We start from the raw sequence: 12,668 nt of genomic DNA, 5'->3' as shown, positions 1-12,668 counted from the left end.
TCCTTCAGCAATTCCCTTCATGGCTACTAACGCTGTATGCTGTAGAAGTCCTTCAATATGTACTACATCTTATTACGGACGAACATTGAACCGGCTTCTGTAGGTTTTCACAGGTTAAAAAGAATATCAAACTAGCATAACATTATTCACGAAAAATGAAAGGAGACAATAAATCACAGAATATAATTCCTCAAGAAATGTGAATGATAACGATAACGAATGTATTTCATTTTTTCAAGTGTTTGTTTCTTACTACAGTTATCTTTATTAGAAATTTGTTAAGAATTTGGAGATTTTATATGGATCCATGGAGGTGTTTATCCAGCACGGTTTACTACAAAAATGTCGTTCGGTAAAACTCTTAAGGACTTCTAATGTATTCAGTTGCCATGTTCCTTACTTACCAAGCAAACCTTACCCGACTGTAGTTTGTACTAGTTAATTAATTGAAGACGCTGTAGAAAACAGTGTTAAGTGCCAACAACAAGAGTTACTGTAACAGTACTGACAAAAAAAATAGTAAATTGTGCCCAAGCGTCACAAAATAGAATATATCATTGCTCAGAAATATAACCTAGGATATAACGAAGTATGAAAATCTAACTAAGGCATAAACACATTAAAAAATAAAATGAAACAATTGCAAGATGACATTTAAATTTTTTTAACAGCGAGTCCTTAATTGCTGTTTTACAAATAACCAGTAATTTTAACTTACCTTTATTTACATAGAAACGGTCACTTAAATATATTTTGTTTGTTTTTCTACTTTCAGACAACACCGAGGTGCATGCTGTCTTACATGGGAAAATAGCAGATAAAGATGGTGTAGCATATTTTGATATCGAACATGTTAAAGTTGAATTGATTGTAGGGAAAATGTCTGTGGATTTCGGGGACATTTTGAACTCTTCTACACAACGGGGTACGTTTTCAAATTATTTTAAATTTCAATAAATAATAAACATCAGTAAGTGAAACTTCTATATAAAACTTTCACGTTAAAAATTGGAAGTGTTACGTGATCTGTTAATGAAATTCATATCTGAAAACAAATTGGCGGTATGTTCAAACCTAAGCTTTTGCTATAATTTTTAAAACAAAAATTTAACGACTGTTCTAAGATACTGATAAGTATCAGTTTTGTGTTTAAGCATATTGATAAGTAATTTGTTGCAGAGCGCTGCAAAGTCGTTCTCAGGAGGGGAATAAGGAAGATGGATGAGCACGATTTCTATCTAAATTGAACAATGAGGAACAAAATTGATTGGGGAAACTAACGTACTGTAAATGCTCGAAATGTTGTGTCGTGTCTTTCCTTCTTAGGGCTCTGCGGAATGGCCACCACGCTCAGTCCCTCACAATGAACCAGTCATATATGTTCTTTCCGTCCCGTTTTAACTTCAGTATAATCCTGCTATAGTTCCTAATGATACACATAATATAATGAGCTAATTTCTTGCACACTCTCAATCCCAAGTTACGTGGCCCCGTATAAATTCGGTCAATTTCTTAGCTACATCCGCGCACCATAACGAAAATTATAGTACATTCTCAAACCATCAAATTCATTATACTCAGCGACTGTTCCTATTCGTTCGATGTTTACGTGAAACTATGTTGCTCATGCAAATATTTGTTTTCTTATGCCAGGATAGTGTTGAATTTTTATATAGCATCAATTTTCCAAAACTTATATAATCAGAATTACCTCCTTTCCACTCGTTTTTAAGTATGAAAACAAATATAGTTAACTTATAAAAGAAGTAATTTTAGGCATTTTTAAAGTAACTTACCACCTCATAGATCAGAAGAGGAGAATATAATTGATACTTAGACTACTTATCGTACATGGAATGGACAATAAGTTAGAAATGTGTGTAAAAAAATGAAATCATTCGGAAATATAATCTCTCAAGAAATTAATTACAACATTCAAAAATCAATTCTGAATTCAAGACGAGGTTTTATGGCGCAATTTTGTATCCAAAAATATGAGTTCATCTTGCTTTCGCGACTTATGATGTTGAGTTTCTCTGAACTGAACAGAAACACGAGTTTTCATTAAGCTCAAACTTCACACTTTTCTTTGCCTACCGCTTTAGCCTTGAAAGTTCACAGATTCAATGGACCCTTCCAGTGAGAAATGCATGTCTGATTTGATTTAAATTTTGATAAAAAGTTTTGGATAAAAAAATCCAACATATTTCAGGCAAAAATTTTCTTGTACGTATTATATCTGGAGAACTACATACAGTATGGCAAAACCCAAACAAAGTATCACTTAACTCACAATGAGCTTATTCCGTTAAAAAAAAAAAAAAACTCGATTTAGCGTCCGTTCAAAAATTCTGTTGCTCCTGATCCAAAAAAGCATCAAAAGATCCAATATATTTCAATCAAAAATTTTCTTGTACGCTTTACATTTGACAAATTACATATAGCGTAACCAAACCGAAGCTATCACTTAACTCAGCATGATGTGTTTATTCTGTTAAAAAAAAAAAAAAAAAAAAAACGAAATAGGGCGGTTCAAAAATTTTGTGGACCCTGATTCAAAAACTAATTCTTGGCCATATCGCAATCTTTTGATCTCCCTTTTTTATCATTCCTAAAATTCTTGTTTCTATAGTTTTTATAATAAGTCCTGAAAATATACCCAATATGTTCTGCACAGTTTCTTTTTTTATTCTTTATTTAAAATATGGGAAATCGTCTTGGATTCAGACATACACAGTTGTTAGTACTTACAATTCTTTATTTTTAAAATATAGTAAATGCATTTTCAAAGTTTTTCTCAATATAAGTATAACGTCATTCCACATTCACATTCTTAATTGTTTGTTCCTGTTGTTTGTACAGGTGATTGAAAAGTTACGGAAATCATGTTTCAATAGAAACCTTGTCATCTGTTTGTAGTTACACATACTTAATTACTAAAAAGCTCATAAAATTCCAAGAGTGCCAAGTGTTCAAAATATCTACTACAATTTACTTAAGCGTTACACTATATAATGTTGGATGTGACATTTTATAGTAGCTATAGCTGTACATATGTAGAAATCGTAATACCCTACATATGTTTGTTCATGAAATGTCCGTGGAACTTTTGAGGCCCTTCGCTAAGCTGATCTCAGTTTTTTTTTAATTTCATGAATAAATTAAAGACAATGAAAAATATTAAAAATTTGGGAAGTGAGTTAGTATAGTATCTACAAAATACCATTAAATAAACTGATGGCAATTTCCAAAGCTTTCCACATAGATCAAAAATTTACGTGGGCGGTTTATTACGTAATAACTGTTGAGAACTCAAATTTATACGGTATATGGAGAATCTTAAAAACAATTATTTGTTCGTATTGTGTGTAATTTGTCTAGAAAACTACAAACATAACTAAAAATGAAAAAAATACAGATAAAAAACACAACTTATGGATCCATAGAACATGAGAAATTATCAGGTGAAAAACATTGCACATTTCTGCTTTCCATTATAAACACGATACTTTTTGTTTAAGGTTCATATAGCTTTGTCTTTCCCAGTGTGGTTATATACGAGGTGTGTTTAAAAAGTGTTGACATTATTTTTCCCGGGTAAACCAATAAAGTGCTGGAGAGTTTTTTTTTTTCATTGTAGATATAAAGGAAAAATTCATGAGCAGTCGTGAATTTAACCCGCCCGCAGAGAGCGTCAGACGCAGACAGTCGGCCAACGAGTGAACACGTGTAGTGAACGGTCGTCGGATTTCAGTTTTTTTTTTTTTTTTTTTTGTTTTAATAACAGAAAAACTTGAGCAGCGATATCACATCAAATTTTGCATAAGCGTTTGACGATACCCAAGTGGAAACCACTCAATCGGATCGGTACATTCAATTTTTGAACGAGAGTTTGGACATGAGGAGGTATTCGAGAAATTTGATCAGGCTTTCATCGCCAAACACAATACTGTGTGTGTCATCAGTAGGGATGCGCACGAGACGAGTCGAGACAGGATTTTCCTGACAAAATTCGAATCGAGACACGGCTCTTCCAATAGAGAAATATACATTTTTCGAGTCGAGACATCACTTTTACAGCACATTTTCGAGACGAGACAGCCACAAACCTTGTCTCGTGCGCATCCCTAGTCATCAGGCCACCTACTCACCCAACATGGCTCCGTGTGTCTTTTGGTTGTTTCCCAAACTGAGAATGTCACTAAAAGGGGCCCAATTTGAGTTAAGAGAAGACATTATAGGGAATGTAACACCACGGTTGCTCTCCATTTCAAAAACTGCGTTCCAGAAGTGTTTCTAACAATACCGGGAGAAATAGGTGCATTACCAGGGAGACTACTTTAAAGGGATTATTATTTCGGATTCCCAAATCAATAAATGTATTTTTGCCAATCAAAGGTTTGATACTTTTTGAACTTACCTCGTATGGATGTCTAATATACATCTTTGAACATCCGTATTTATTGACAGTTAAACACTACATAAATCTTCAATGGACACGTGGGTAGTGTAAAATCTTTGTCTATAAATCAACTACCTCTAGTGCATTTCCGTCATTTTGATCTCCATTGGTCATAGACAAATGAGAGGGTACCATTATAGTCATAGGCGGCGGCACAGTGGGTGCAGCTGCACCCACATTATCTTCGATTTTCAGATTTCCTATAATAATCCTTTCTATTTTGTTTATTTCTTGTTTGCAATGTCTGGATATATTTGAGTGACTTCTTATGTCTCTCATAAGTTACTTGCTATCATACAGTGTTTTTCTAGTTTATTTTATTTATTTATTTGTTTATTTATATTTATTTTTATTTTATTTTTTTATTTTTTTGAATGAACCTTAGGGATTATTTTTTGAGATCTTAAGGCTCAATACTGCAGAGCGTTTGGCAACAATGTTAGGATCAGAGATGGAGTGGGTCAGTGGGTCAGGTGGGTCAAGTTTTCTGAGTGGGTCAGTGGGTCGTGGGTCAACAGCATGTGACCCACGGTGACCCACCACCCACCGTGACCCACTGTGACCCACCACCCACCATGACCCACTGCGACCCACCACCCACCGTGACCCACTGCGACCCACCACCCACCGTGACCCATCATGACCCACTGCGACCCACCGACTTAGTATGATCTACCGACCCTCTCTGCTCACTGCATTGTAGACAGTATCTTCTGAAGACTGGTAAATTTGTCTTCATTTTACTTTCAAGACCTTCATTTCTAGTGTTGCCACGAGACGAGACGAGACGAGACTTCAGGCTGTCTCGTCTCGTCTCGTGCAAAGCATGTCTCGTCTCGAAAAAATGTGCTCGTCCCGTCTCGTGTCTCGTCTCGAGAGGTTCTGTCCCGTCTCGTCTCGTCTCGTCTCGTTTGTCTCGTTTTGTCTCGTCTTGTCTCGTAAAAATATAGCAGCATACCATGGGAACGAAAGTTAAATGTAGCAGGCTGCACCACGCTAATCAAGATACAACTAAGTTACAAGTATTAACCAGAACACAAAGACAAGAAATGTCACGGTAACTACACCGTGAAGCCTTCACCTCTAGTGTATGTTGTAGTCGGTTCGATCTCGGTTAGTGCCATGTGAGCTTTGTGGTGGACAAACATTGAATGTGTGTGGGGGCCGCGGTAGCTCAGTGGTAGAGCGCTCATCTCTGGCGCTTGGGGTCTCGGGTTCGATCCCAGCCCCTGCCAAGTGAACTTTATGGTGGATAAACACCGTGTGTGTGGGTTTTCTCGGGGTTCTCCCGTTTCATCCCACTTTCTTCATTCCACCATTTCATTCATTACTCATCATCACCGTCTCCTTTAGCCTAACCGGCATTACCGTGGGACCTAAAACTCAAATATTTCATTTCATTTCATTTCATTTTTCGAATGTGTGTGTTTTCTCGAAGTTGTCCAGTATCCTACCACTTTCTTCATTCCACTAATTTTCCCATCATCATCCATTCGGGGTGGGCCAAAGTTGCCTAAAGGTCTTAAAAATAAATTCAAATAAGCTCACAAGGCAAGGACAAATAATTTACAAAATAATATATCTCTGCTGTTAGTTGTCTGAGGCTTCTCGACCCTGGCTTTTTTTTTTTTTTTTTAACATTCTGAAACATTGAAATTTGTTTCACCAGTTTCAATACACGAATATACAGTAAATTGCTCATAGGTACGTTGAAGATGAAGACACTAATGTCAAATAATGTTTACACGACAAGCAAAGTTCGATGTAAAGGTGTCACCATCCCCGACACTATCGTATACTATCAGCCCACTTGCTTTATAGTGTCTGTATACATATATATATATATATATATATATATATATATATATATATATATATATATATATATATATATATATATAGAGAGAGAGAGAGAGAGAGAGAGAGAGACAGAGAGAGAGAGAGAGACAGAGAGATGGAAAGATATGTAGATAAATAGAGAGATCGAGAGATAGATATGTGTGTATACTTTGATTTCATATATTCCAGCCTTTAGGTTTCCATACCAATCCAAAAACTACTTTCCATTTTAGCATGTTTAGATTTGTTGCAATTATTATTTTTTTTTTAAAAAAAAGCTCGGAACCAAATAATTTTATTGAGTAATGGAAAGTATTTGATTGAAATTTTATATGTTACTGCACAGTAAGCTCTACTTAAAGTGCCATAGTAATGGGAGCTGAACGACACATCGGACCAAAGAATGCTTGGGGCCAGTCTTCACCTCCATGGTACAAATCTGTTCCCATAACCGCGGGGTGTGTGCCACTAAATGGTGGTTGCCCCGTTTGTGTAACAAACTCATGACAGTACACCCAGATTAGCTAGTGGTCTAAAATAGTTGATTTTTGGGTGGCCATTTTGGATTAAAGTTTCTTATATTGTCGTGATCTATTCGCAATCATACAACGTCGAAATGTTGACACATTGGGTACGGGGATTCGAACTTGTAACCGCAGATGATTGTATAATTTATCAATCTTAATCAATCCATCTTAGTTCTTTCTTGCCATTCATTAGCATATTTACTTGGCCCTGTATAAAACTTTTTCGTAATATATCCACCACCGGTTATTAACCACTTTATTGAAACGATCACAATATTATATTTTAGAACTGGCCTTTGAAATTAATTCTTTATTATATTTGCTTTCCAATTCTTTTAACTTCGTTTGTAAACATATTATTTTGGCTTTGTACATACAGTTAGACTTCAGTTTTTCGTTCTCTTTACACAAAAAGGAGAGCTCTTCCTTTGGTTTATGCCCCTCACTCTCCACAAAACAAACGAAAAATAACATAAACAAAGAGTTATTTTTTATTTCGGTCACAATAGTTATTTCATGTGGCTACACCCCAATGTCTGATTTGTTTTTTCTTTAAACACCTAACTTCCGTACATTTAATTCTTTCATTATTTACATCAACACGGTTCCGTATAGTAAAGGTAAGTTTAGTGAAGGCGCGTCTTGTTTAAACTTTTTCTTGGGTAGAATATTTAGAAGCTCACATTTTAAATTATGTCCATAAGCTTCGGGAATAAAATGATCGGAATAGACGCTGGCGTTTTCAACTTTAAAGATATCTTTCCGACAGCATTTCTTTCGCCAAACTTTCCGCAAAGGAACCGAGGGAAATACATGATAAATAACTTTGGAACCCGTAGTATTTCTACTATAATTGCGACAAGTACTTAGTGTAGAATTCGACATGCTTATAGGCTAACACGAGCACTACAGTAATTAATGTTTTCTTAATACAGGAAAGCAAGAATCACTCACTTTCCTGCAAAAATCAAAGAAACAAACAAGGGTGAATGACAAGGACCTTGGGCGAAAGCTGTTTCTACTCCCGCCGTGATGTCGCAATTTTACTGCATCTTCGGTTTTCAAAGAAGGGTAGTTATGACGCGACCTTAAAAGAGGAGAGGAACAGTAGGGTCGGCGAACCTTGGAAGCAGAGGGCAATTTCGCATACTGGCCAGATCAAACATTTCCGCGTAACAAAACGAAGGTTCCCCTGTAAAATCTCTTCATTTAAAGTGTTATTGTTAGTATCATAAATTTGCTGAAAGCAAACAATTTGAAGGGTTCGTCGATAATATCTGCTTTTTTGTCCTGCGCCCGCCTTCCAAACGAAGAGGTGAATTTTACAACATGACTGCTGTATAATAAGCGAGCGATTGGTAAAATGGTAAAAGTGTATTTTTTGTGTATGTGTGTGTGTGTGTGTGTGTGTGTGAGAGAGAGAGAGAGAGAGAGAGAACAAGAGAGAAGACAAAAGTTGCAAGATGACATACTTCAATTGCCGTTTTCGGTTAATTTCGGTTCATACAGCAAAAAGAATACCGCCACCAGAGAATCCGGCATCTCAACCAGAACTTTCAACTACAGCCTGTAATGAGTGTACACCTTATCCAGTTTTCAAATTGAACAGATGGGGTGGTAGTTCGGTTTCTTGACCTTGTAAGAATCTTCCCTGTCTTTGATTTTGTTTGTCATCATTCCAGCCAGAAATGAAAAAAAAAATGATAATTCCTCAGGTTACAGCAAGGGGAATTGGGGACAAGACATTAAGAATGATATTCCTGGAAGCTCATGTATCACGATTGATTCATTCAATAGACAGAGGACACTTTTCTATGAAGGCTTTTAAACATGTTTTCTCACAAAGGGGATTTTCCTTTTGCAATCAATATGACCACTGGCAATTTCAATCTTGGCCATTCCCGCCAGCGTTTGCATTTTCGAGACACGAGACGGGACGAGACATTTCACGAGTCGTCCCGTCTCGTCTCGTTTTCGAGACGGGACAAGTAGTCTGTCTCGTCTCGTGTCTCGTCTAAATGGGTTCCGTCTCGTCTCGTGTCTCGTCTCGTTTACGAGACGAGACGAGACGGGACACGAGAAATGTCTCGTCTCGTGGCAACACTATTCATTTCCCTTCCTTTTCCACTTGTTTCTGTCTACTTACCTGAGGTGAGTATATCTAACCAAGTGAAAAAAAAGAACTTCAGGACTTTGGGATATTGATATTTTTAATTGTAATAATAGCAATAGCACTTAAACTACTACTTGGCTTTCGAGATCTGTGAGTTTTTAGAGGAGCTAACTACTAGAAAAAATGCATTTTTGAATCATTGTAATATATAAATTATTATATAAAAAATTGAATGCCACTATGTGTGCCTGATCATCACAGTAAAATTGCACAGTCAAATGAAATTACTTTTGGTATATAGTTAGACCTTAATCCAAACTGGGATGTTATATTGCTTTTATTATAATGCATAATATCCTAAGGAGGTAGTGAGGATCCGAATTTTTGCGGGAAAAAAAGTAATATCTCGCACGCCGTTAAACTTACGGAGGCTGAAATTCAGTGTATTAACTCTTTATTGAAAATAAACAGAATGTGTCCTAGCATTTTTTAAAATTCTCCTTTATGGGGGGAGGGGGCACTTTCTATATATGGAAAATTGGTAGTGAGTTGGTTTGTAAAAATGATCGAAAACGATCGATGTTATTTAAGAAAAAAAATCAGAAACAAAAAATACAGTGCTTGGCTTCATATATCCATTGCTTTCTACTATAATAATTGCTGAAGCTTATGTTTATTATATGGAGCGCTTACAGCACAGGGCAATCAACCCATAAAGTTGTGAGAAAAATAGGCATAAAATTTGTACTGTAAGCTTAATTACACGAAAATTTGTAGTTTCGATTGTACGCATAATTATGTGGAAAATTTTACACTTTTTTCCCCTTTACGTTGGTCTACTCACCTTGATTTGGAACTTTCAAATTTCATCCTTTCATTGTAAAAATTAAATTTATAAACAAATAAGAAATCATAAGTTTATCAGGCTTTAATTGATAATTTATTCACAAGATTCCCTATCGAAGGCGTGGTAGATGAAGTTTCTGTTCTCCATGAGTCGACATTGCCAACTGACATGGTCGATATGGGAAAGATGTTGTATGGTGATAGGGAGATTATACGTATTTCTTGCTGAGTATTTCAAAACTGACTAAGAAAAATCGTTATCAGACTTAAGTCTAACAAACAGATTGTCGATGAGGAGTTGCAGAAATCGGGTAGAAGTATTATCAACTTCCACGACAGAGTGCGAACGGGGATTTCCCCTTATGAATTTACAGATGACTGATATTAGAAATAGACTAAGTGTTCAAACATTGTCTAACTTGTTGTTCATCAATGTTAATGGCCCACCGCTAGACAAGCTCAAAGTAGACGAGCTAGTTATTTCTTGGCTGAAGGATGGACATCATTCCGCTGCGGATGATTTACTACGAAAGTTACCAACAGGAAATAAACCCGATTTCAGATTTGTTTTAAGGTGGAAAATTACGAGTTATAGAAAATGTATACTTGTATTAGTAATGGCTTATGTGTGTTATTCAACTTTGTACCTATTTTTTTTAGTAAGTCTCTTCTATGCTTTAGGTAAACTACTTTGAATAAATATTCATAATAATTGCAATTATGCATATTTGTAATTTAAATTTAACGTGGTGTTTTAGTGATTACACAAATTACAATTATGAGCATACTTTATGGGGATGCTCTTACATAGGGTACCCGAGCACCTTTATAAAATATGAAAAACTGATTTTTCAAGATTTTTGTGAGAAAAATACTGTGAACTGAGAAACCATAACCTTTTCCATATTGTACAGGGTATTTTCCTGCGAATAGAAGTTTCTTTTGGAATGCGTTCAGAAATTAACACTTGCAAGAATACTTTCTTAGTACAAGTATATTTTAGGCACACACTAATTTCCCCCCACCTCGAAGTGTTTCAATTTCCTCACTGACAAACCCTTTACCATTTGATATTGTAAAGGCCAGATCCACCTTTTGTAACAGAGTGGTGCTTGAGCGATTGACTAGAAATTCAAACTCCGATTAGTAACAATTTCACAGTCTTGTTTTATTACAAGTGTAAACTCTTTAGTCAGTACAGAAGAGGCCGTGTATCGTGTTCAGAGTTGATGACGATGGATTTTGGTGAGTCTGAATAGGTCATAGTGGATGAGAGAGGTTCATGGTGGGTGGTGGGTCACGGTGGGTCAGAGTGGGTCACAGTGGGTGGTGGGTTATGCTGGGTCACAGTGGGTCATGGTGGGTGGTGGGTCAGTGGGTCGTGGGTCACGGTGGGTGGTGGATCAGTGGGTCGTGGGTCACGGTGGGTGGTAGGTCAGTTGGTCGTGGGTCAAGTTTTCATTGACCCACGCCAACTCTGGTTAGGATGTGTTGTCCCATCCTAGCCTGAACTCACATTATCAAAATCCTGGCGTCAACTATAACTTATAGTTTACAGACCTCGCTACTTCTGAACTTTTTGATCCTATCTAATCATCACTTATTACATTAGGCAACTCTTTACGTAATTATTTTTTCTTTTAGTTTATCTCTTATTTTTTTTAATGTTTTGTAGGTATAGCAGCAAACGATTTTTTGAGACGACACTCAGGAAATTTAACAAATAGAATAAAGCCTGGATTGGAAGAAGTTGTTGCACAAGTGATAGAATATATTGCAAAGCAAGTATTCAACTCTACACCATATGATGAAATATTCCCCAACTTGATGACTTTTTAAAGAATTAAGGAATTTATGTTAAAAAAAATAACTATGTTACTTATTATTTAAACATACAAATGGGCATTCCATATATATTAAAATGTATATATTAAAATTTATATTTCACTACATCACATTCTGAGTAGTACATCTAAGTACATTTATTTATATTTCCAACATTCAATTGTAGATGATTACATTATGTCTGTATTTGAATACTTAAATTTAGAATGTGTGCATGGGACGTCAATACTGATTATATTGGTTTGTTAATTGTTTGGTGCTCTCTTTTTAAAAGGCCATTATTAGGACAGTATCAGGCTTTATAAAGCATGTACCTACAATTGAACATAAAATTTTAGCCACATGCAGTACTATAGAGAATCAAATGCTGGTTTTTCATATTAAATTAAGGTAGCAATTGAAAGTACACTTTTAGCAAATATATGGCCAACTTCCCAATGATTCAAAAGTTTGTAAATTATATTTTTTTAATGAATAAAGACATTAAGATTTCTGAAGTCTTTTATTTTCACAATTTACCACACATTCCTTCTGTGAAGATGATAATTCATTGTCGATGTTGGAATTCATATCGAAGGAATATTAGATGAGTGAATAAGTGCTCCGGAAATGAAGCCAGAATTACCTGGTTCTTTTCTATGTGTATCAATAATCCTAATTTTAAACCAGTTCTTCTATACCAACTCTTGATTTCCAGTTTACAATAACCTTTCTTGAGCTTTAGGTGAAAGAACCTGGTCGCCCTACCGCTGCTTTACTGTTTTATTTGCTTCCTACCTTCGGACAGAATGCTTAGACAAATATACACTATATGATCCTCTGTAACTCCAATGAAATTATTATTACTGCTACCACCACTATTATTAAATAACTAACTCTATGGCCCATAGAACCTGGAGGTTCAATGCTGCGTTCACAAAGGCTCTCCATTGATTTCTCTCCTTAGCCAACTGGATTCAGTTTCTACTTTGTATTCCCATTTCTACGAAATCCATCTTATTATTTTCCTCCCACCTGCACCTAGGTCTTCCTAATG

At 35.9% G+C, this 12,668-nt stretch overlaps 1 long non-coding RNA gene across 1 annotated transcript; it reads left to right on the top strand.

Moving 5' to 3' along the window:
• Positions 1–812: 812 nt before the first annotated feature.
• Positions 813–12,016, top strand: LOC145691929 (uncharacterized). The gene is made up of 2 exons (XR_014132586.1): positions 813–925; positions 11,463–12,016. It is a non-coding gene; the product is annotated as an uncharacterized LOC145691929 (long non-coding RNA).
• The last annotated feature ends 652 nt before the right edge of the window (positions 12,017–12,668 follow it).

Source organism: Thermobia domestica, chromosome 8 (genome assembly GCF_964235325.1).
Source record: "Thermobia domestica chromosome 8, izTheDome1.hap1.1, whole genome shotgun sequence".
NCBI classification, from domain to species: domain Eukaryota; kingdom Metazoa; phylum Arthropoda; class Insecta; order Zygentoma; family Lepismatidae; genus Thermobia; species Thermobia domestica.
The sequence above is the reverse complement of the archived record's forward strand: the minus strand, read 5'-3'. Positions and strand labels throughout refer to the sequence as shown.